Source organism: Alosa alosa, chromosome 5 (assembly GCF_017589495.1).
Source record: "Alosa alosa isolate M-15738 ecotype Scorff River chromosome 5, AALO_Geno_1.1, whole genome shotgun sequence".
Taxonomy (NCBI): domain Eukaryota; kingdom Metazoa; phylum Chordata; class Actinopteri; order Clupeiformes; family Clupeidae; genus Alosa; species Alosa alosa.
The window spans coordinates 20,478,715-20,487,491 of record NC_063193.1 but is presented as its reverse complement, the minus strand read 5'-3'; positions in this window follow the sequence as shown (position 1 = coordinate 20,487,491).

Here is an 8,777-nt window from a genome sequence, read left to right as displayed (position 1 = left end):
GCTATGCTGGCGACACACAAATAAAATCTCCTTTGAAACCAATGGCTTACTTTACAGTATCAAGCCGGACTTTAAACTGTCATATGGTGGCGAAAAGTTGTAATAACATTCCGCAGCTCCATGAGTCAAGGAAAGCGAATGAAGTAGCCACTTCTAAATGGGACCCACTACACAGTAGCTTAAGGTGTTTTTGCTAAAGCAGCCATAATGAAATGAAGGTGTCATTGTTTGGATACTTCACACACACGTGCTTTTAATTTCACAGACTACAACTACCAAGCTGTAATCAAAGCACATCGATTCCCCTCTCACACCCTGCACGCACTTAAAACAAAATAAACAGGCGTCTCAGTCTCACGCATGTATAGGCAAAACTGTATCAGACCCGGGTAGCGTTGGTAAATCTTCCATTGCACAGAATGATTTTGTAGCACGTGCAATAAATGACAGTCGAAAGATACAAACAGTGCTGCTATCAATTTGCTTGGTATAACCGCATTTATAGTTTTCTACAAATGCAATCAATCAAATGCCTCCATCACTCAACCAACGCTTAACGGTAACATTACCTAGGTCCTTATTGATATTACAAGATTAACGCATTACCTGCAGTAAAACCAAGCATGTCGAGAAACATCCTTAGATTTATTTCGGCTTCAAGAAGAAATGGGAATTACACTTCATGTGAACATCGCCCTATCCTTATTAGATGTTCGCTGCGTAAATTACAGTCCTTGTATGAAGCGTCCATTGTTTTCCAACCCACTTTTAACTTCCAACAAAAACGCCTCACTGCAACGTCTCATCTAGTGGCAACGACTACTTCGCCAATCTGAAAATGCAGCCATGATGATGATGATGAATATTTACTGATTTTCATTTTTTTTTACCGGGGCAAATCACAAATGAGTGATTATGAGCCAGGTTGATGTGGGCCCTTGAGACCAACATACCATAAAAGATTCACAGAGAACTGTGTCTGCCCTACCCTCCTTTCTCGGGGTCCAGTCCAGCGGGGGCTGCAGATGAAAACGAAAAATGACGGTTCCATGCTATCCATGGGGGTACATGCTCACCAAGTTTTGTGTACCCGGTCTTTCAGTGTCCGGGGAATCCTTGTTGGTGTACGTCACTAAATGTACACATAAATTATTTTATTGTAAGGCCCCCATGAACGAAAAGTACACAAAACTTGGCATGCATTCAGAGGGTGTCATAATGATCCTACTCTTTTAATTTCGTGCAGTTTTGACCTTGTCAGCCAGAGATATTGAGATGAAAACACCTCATTTTTGCTTTTTAATTTTTAACTAGGTGGCGCTATACATGAAATAAGTGGTAATGGGATGGGTTGACATGCCCCTTAAGACCAACATACAAAAAAAGGTGGACCTCCTAGGCCCTACGGTTCTCGAGATATTCAGAAAACTGTCTCCGGCCACCTACAGGCCAGTTGGTGTATAGTAACATAAATTAATTTATTGTGGCCCCCATGAACGGAATTCCACAAAACTTGGCGTGCATACATAGGGTGTCATAATGATCCCTACACTTCCAATTTTGTGCAGTTTTGACTATGTTAGGTCACAGATACCTTCAATTACACCACCTCATTTTTACTTTTTTTGTGTTTAACTAGGTGGCGCTATACATGAAATGAGTGGTTATGGAATGGGTTGACATGGCCCCTTGAGATCAACATATACAAAAAAAAATGGTCCTCCTAAACCCTACGGTTTTGAGATATTCACAGAAAACTGTGTCTGCCCTACCCTCCTTTCGGGGGTCCAATTCAGCGGAGGGGCTACAGATCAAAACGAAAAACGATGGTTCCATGCTATCCATGTGGGTTACATGTCCACCAAGTTTCGTGTACCCCGTCTTTCAGTGTCCGGGAATCATTGACGGAAATTTGGGCATCGCGAAAAAAAAAAAAAAAAAATATGATTAAATTTATATGACCGCTGCCTGCTGCGGCGGTCATAATAATTATTATTATTATTATTATTATTATTATTAGTAATATAAATAGCATCCCCTTCTTTCCCTCCCCTTTTATTTACATTCTCTGATAACTTTACTAATTTCACTCTTTCTCTCTGCCCCTCTCCCATCGTTATTCTGCGGGGCCCCATTGGATGGCTTGGGAGACTCGGTCCCGGTGGTCGCTGTGTGGTTTTGGCATTGGTTGGGTCCTGTGGGTTATCTATTGGCCCTGGGCCCCGGTGTGCACACCCTCCTCATACGGCTCATGCACACATGCTTGTCCTGGAAGCACACAGCACGCTTTACTCTCTTTTAATCGCACTACATGTTGGGTGACATACATAAACAAAAACTAAAAACAGGCTAGGGTAAGAGTGGAGTGCAGGTAGATGCCTCATCAGGTGTCTATCTGCATGCCTCACTTATTTTAATGCACACATTGAGGAGGCATACATCTTACACAGGGTAAGTGTGGTGTGCATGGGGAAATCCTGACAGATATTCACCATGCATGCCCACTTCTTTAATGCTACACTCTAGATAGACCCCTCAACCTAGCCATTCACATACTGTACATATTTAAGTCCAAGAGTGGCGTGTTGGGTGAAGGTCTGGGGGTGCAGGTGTGGTTGGTCGTGGTAGTGGGGGATGTGTGCATATGCTGGGGGCCTGGGGGCGATGGGTGGCACACAGGTCCTCCCCTCTGTCAGCTCGTTATGCAGTATAACTGCAGGGGCTGGGTGGAACTGTGGCCATTAATGGGTGCCCAGGTTGGCAATCAGTCAGGCAATCAACCAGGCAATCAGTTATTCCTATTATTATACTTATCATTAATAGAATAATTACAACTCCTCTCCTCTGAAACCCTCCCTCTCTATGTTCCAGCTTCTCTCCTCCCTGGCCCAACAGCAAGCCAGCCTTATACATATCACACACACACACACACATACATCCTCACATACTCACTACCCCTCACCCCCATCCCCACCCCCATCCCAACACCACCTCATTCACACTCTCAGAGCTACCATCCGCATCCCCCTTCTTTTCATTCCGGTCATCAATTTCATCCCTGATAATCATATCTGTAATCATCCTGGGTATAAAATCATCCTTAGCCTTTAAAAAAAAAGATGAAGGGGTATTCATCACTCTGTGTCAATCTGTGTGCACAAAATGATGAAGCAATGTAATTTTAAAGCTTCTTAACATGAAATTGTGAAGTATTTGGTGAGTTCATCATCTACAGGACATAATATTATTAAAACATTCAGAGAACCCAGAGAAATCATTGCAAACAAGCTGAAAGCTGAAAAACAAATGGGATGACTGTGGTCTTTTGGACCTCAGATGGCACTGCATCAAAACCAGACCTGTTTCCACACCTGTATTGTATGGGCTCAGGAAAACCTCTAATAACCATTGTCTATGTGCACAGTTTGATACTCAATTGAAAAACTGCAGCCAAAATTGTAACAGCCAAAACTGAGCTTGTTTTAAATGGACTGAGGTAACATAGAAAAATGTCCTGTGGTTAGACCAATCAAAAATTGCCATTCCTTTTGGAAATCATGGACTCATCTGGGCTAAAGAGGAGAGGGCCTATCCAAGCACACAGCCTTTCCAACTTGAATTGATCCTCAATTCGAGACCCAACATTTATGATGGTGTGGAGGTGCATTAGTGCCTACAGCATGGGCATCTTGCACATCTGGCAAGGCACAATCAATTCGGAATGATGTACAGGTTTTGAGCAACATATACTGCCATCCAGACAATGCTTTTTTCCAGGGAAGACCTTGAATATTTCAGGAAAACAATGTGAAATTCTGCACATATATAAACAGTATTTCTCCATAGAGTCCAGCTGCTAAAATGGTCTGTCTGCAGTCCAGACCTGTCAAATTAGGTGCATCATGGAATGAAAAACATGATTAAGAATACCTCATACTGGTGAGCAACTGAAATGCAATATCGGGCAGGAATGGGACATTTAATTATCAAAACTCTAGGGGCCCTATCATGACAGTCTAAAACGCATGGTCACTGGCGAAAAGCTTATTTAAATTTAGTGGGATGTCCACTCCTGATTGGGAGTGTTTTTTGTTATCAAATGTTGGGTGGATGGCGCAACAAGGCGTTCCTAGGGTTTTTAATCAGTCATGGGTGTGTTTTGGGTGTTAACACCATTTAAACCAATGAGAATGACATCTGTCATTCCCTTTAAAGGTAAACTATGCAGTTTTGGCAATTTCCTTACTGTTTTCTCGGTTTTTGCTTCTTTTTCGCTGGCTCTGTCATGACGAATGTCTCCATCGCTACCTTTTTCTAGCCGGTGCCTGGCGTGTATGTGTATTTGAATGCAGTAAAGCAATTAGTTACACTCGATATACTTCCTGACACTGAGGCCGTCGGCCCACCGGCCCACAGTTGCAAGGGTGTTTTTTCCGCTCACAGGCGCTAGGGGGAAGCGAGACGGCCACCATTCTACCCGAAAAAAGTCATATAACCATTCCAATGACTCTGAAGCTGTTAAATGAAGGTAAATTAAGCTAAAAAAAAACCCTGCATAGTGTACCTTTAACAGATAGCGGTGCAACTTAAAGGAAAATTCCGGTGTGATATTGACCTAAAGTGTGTTGAAACATGGTACCGAGTGTGAACGTATGTCTCATAGCCCATCTCGGCTTGTCCCCTGCACTCCAAAATCTGGGGCTAGTTAGCCGATGCTACCAACAGCTTTTTCAATGGTGGTGCCCGACATCCGGCTAGCCATGCAAATAAATCACTGTTTTACACCATTTACGAAGCTCAATGTATCTCCACACTTCATTGGTAGACTTCTGAGGGCCCTGACATTTAAAACGAGACATTGAGAACTTTGAAAAAGCACTGGTAGTTTACTTACAAGACGATTTTTACAGACAGTATCTTTCAAAGTTTAAGCGTTTGCAGCCATCTTGAATTTAGTCCGCGATAAATTCGGCGACGAGTAAGAATGAACAGGTATGATAAGGGATCAGATTTAAAAATAATTCCGTGGAAATGCATGGATTCCAGTTGCTGCTACTGGAAGAAACTGGAATCCATGCATTTCCACAGCGCTTTTACGGCTATCTCGGGATGTTCTACTTTGGGTTTCATCCAAAAACCCGCCAGAGAGGTTTCCTCATAGCCTACACACTCTTAAGAACACCGTCATTTGCAATTTCGATCTTCCTCCTGCGCTGACAAGTTAGGACTATTCGGGATATTGACAAATGGGTTGCGGACCCACTCATTGGTTTGCCGTGGATCTTTGGAGGATGGGAAGTAACGCTCAAACTCATTTGAAAGCGCAACAAGGTGATCGCGCACCAGCTGCGATCAAGGGCCCTGCCTCAGTCTCTCCCAAAACCCCCACTACTGTTTGGAACATATCAAATACACCCCGATCCACTCGTCGTCCCCACAAATCAAGCTTGGCTTTAAATGCAGCGACTTTATCTGCCAGTTTAAAGACAGTCGTCATTCTCCCCTGAAGTGACAGGTTTTCTGTAAGAAATCTCTGCAGCGGCTCTGGCAACTCAAACACTCTGGCCAGTGACCTGAAACCAACCAACTTGGATAGCGTACCACGGTGACCCATTCCCCCTCTAACAACTGTGCCTCAATATCCTCTGACATATCATCAATTCGTCTATGGACAGTGCTTGCAGAAAGCGGTACCTCAGCTATTTTTTTTAGCTGCAGCCTCCCCAAGGAGTTCATTGCACATGTCTTTAGCAGCAGAAAGAATAACTCTTCCCCCAGGGACGTGCTCAGGAATTTTGAGGGGCAGTTGCTCTGACCTGAAAAAAAGCCCCCAAAAAAAAAAAAAAAAACCTCACGGGCTATATGCAGGATTGAGAATAACAGCGTCTTTTTTAAAATATATACACAAAGAAGTAAAACACTGAAATACAGCACTCAATCACCTTAACTTATCATTATTATTTTCATGCCCACTAGTGGTATTTATCAAAGTCAAAGTCAATGTCAAAGTCTGCTTTATTGTCAATTTCTTCACATGTCAAGACATACAAAGAGATCGAACTTGCGTTTCCTACTATCCCACGGTGGAGACAAGACATATTTTACCAATTAGGTCCACAGACAAACATAACATTCAAGTAAACAGTATAAAAAGTAAAAATAAGAAGGCACATACAATGAAGAAATAAGAGCAGCAAAATTTGGTAGAAATTGTGCAATTGTGCATACAGTAGACAGTCAATATAATAGTGCAAAAGTCAGGCCAATAAATGGCTGAGGTAGTTTTGTTTGACCTAAGTATGCAAGTGGCATAGTGGTGCAAGTTATGTAAGAGCAGCAGAAGTGTGTTCAGAAGTGTTCAGGACAACAGGACAAAAACAACAAGTTGCAAGTGTACAAGTGGAGTAGTGCAAGTGGAGTAGTGCAAGGCAGCCATTGTGGGTCTAAAAGTCCAGGATGTTATGTACCCAAGGGTGGAGGGGGGAGAGAGTTCAGGATCCTAACAGCCTGGTGTATGAAGCTGTTGGTGAGTCTGGTGGTGCGGGAGCACAGGCTTCTGTACCTCTTCCCAGAGGGCAGTAGATCAAACAAATTGTGAGCGGGGTGACTTACATCACTCACAATTGTGGTGCTATGGGTGAGGTGGGAGGTGTAAATGTCCTTCAGGGAGGGAGTGAAGCACCAATAATCCTTCCAGCTGTGTTCACTATGGCTGCAGGGCTTTCCTGTTGTATTCAGTGCAGCTTCCGCCCCACACAACGATACAGCTGGAGAGGATGCTCTCAATGGTGCCTCGGTAGAATATGGTCATGATGGCTGGTGGAGCACTTGCTCACCTGAGTTTCCGCAGGAAGTACAGGCGGCGCTGAGCTTTCTTCGCCAGTGATGCCGTGTTGGTGGTCCAGGAGAGGTCTTCACTGATGTGCACCCCCAGGAATTTGGTGCTGCTCACTCTCTCCACCACAGCACCGTCGATGGTCAGTGGCAGGTGTTGGGTGTGACCTCTACGGAAGTCAACAACAATCTCCTTGGTCTTGCTGACGTTCAGCAGGAGGTTGTTGTCCCTGCACCACGTGGTCAGAAGGTCGACCTCCAACCTGTATTGAGTCTCGTCGCCCTTGGTGATGAGACCCACCAGAGTTGTGTCGTCAGCATTTATGTTCTGCTCAGGCAAGATCTTTGAAATTACCTTTAAAATAGCCTATGTTTTTTTTAGATTACAATTATTTAGCATGCAGCTCTTTAATCCTGTACTTTCTAGCATGGTCCTCTCATCTCATCTCATCTCATCTCGTGATCATCACTTAGGCCTTACTGTCCACTGTGCCTCCTCCTGGTCCACATTTTTCTCACATACAGTAGTCTGGAGGCTTATGACTGCTCCTCATCTTAAATGTAATGTAATTATGAAACATTGCCATTAGTAGGCTAGGCTAAAATATGAGTCTGATTAATTAATCAATTCGTCTACACAGTGTCATGTCATCTTTATCACAGTGCAAAGTCTCTGTCTCACCTGCTGGTTGGCTTTTTCGCAGCCAACCCTGCAGTGATTGCTGCCTCCCTGAATTGTCTCTCCCTCTCCGGAATCTGACTCTTTTCAGTGGGCATCTTGGCTTCAAACAATACCCAAAATACTTTTAGGATTTAGGCATTTACCATTTTGAATAAAATAATTAATGTGATGCATTACTTCCATCATTCATTCTTCTTGCTAAAACGAAATGTGAGAAACTAACTATCAGCAGACATGTAGCTTAGTTCGCCTAATGCCTACCAAAAAAATAGTAGCCTATAGGCTATGTGATAATTCGGGCTGCTTCTCTGCAAGCTATCTGTCTGATTATTTAGGCTAAACGTGGCAAACTCAGGCTGGATTTATGAAGATTTTAATTAATTCCATAAAACTTGATGACGATGATCGTTCGTTTGTTATACATCACAAACTCACCTTTTCCGACAACGTTGAGTCGACTCGTCTCATACGACAACCGTGACAATCTCCTAGGGCCGCTTATGCAGGCTCAGCTCAGGTGCCGGTCGCGTGCAGCGCTGCAGCCACAGAGTTTGCCCTTCCCTACTGACTTTCACTTTCGGTGCCCGAATGGAATTGAATGAGGCTTTGCGATTTTTTTTTTATCTAGGCCTACGCGAAATTCTGCATCCATTGTACGATTTATTTATTTATTTTCCCTATTGGAAGGGCAACATGAGTCAAGAAGGGCATGTGGGCAGTTGCCCGGGCAACCTGAGCAACCCCCCTGTGCACGTCCCTGTCTTCCCCAATCATAAAGGGCCTCTTAGATTTAGCAATCCGACTAGCCACTATGAGGCTTTTAGCGCAGCCACGTTCACCGATGTGGCTGCTTTACGCACTAGTTTTTTGCCCTTCTTGCTCGCGTTTCTTACGCTCTCAAAGAACTCAAGGGGTTTGTCTTTAAGTGTAGGATGCTTGGACTCTGATGTCGAATTAGCTTTGATGGTTTCATTGCTTCGTTCGACAACTTATCGCCAAATACCACACATAAAGGACTTGGTGCATGCTAGTCACCGGTCTCTGCGAAACCATATTTTAAATATGACTTATATTTCGTATTGAATGACCCCTTCTTTTTCTTTGAGGTATCTGGCTCACCATCGTCAGTGGGTATTATTGCGAATGTGACATTATTGCGAATTAAATTGAGTTTATTTAGTTTGCATGCATTTTTTTCAAAACTCATGTCGTAGGCTACGGCCCGGTGGTTGGGGACCGCTGCACTAAACCATGCTTTACT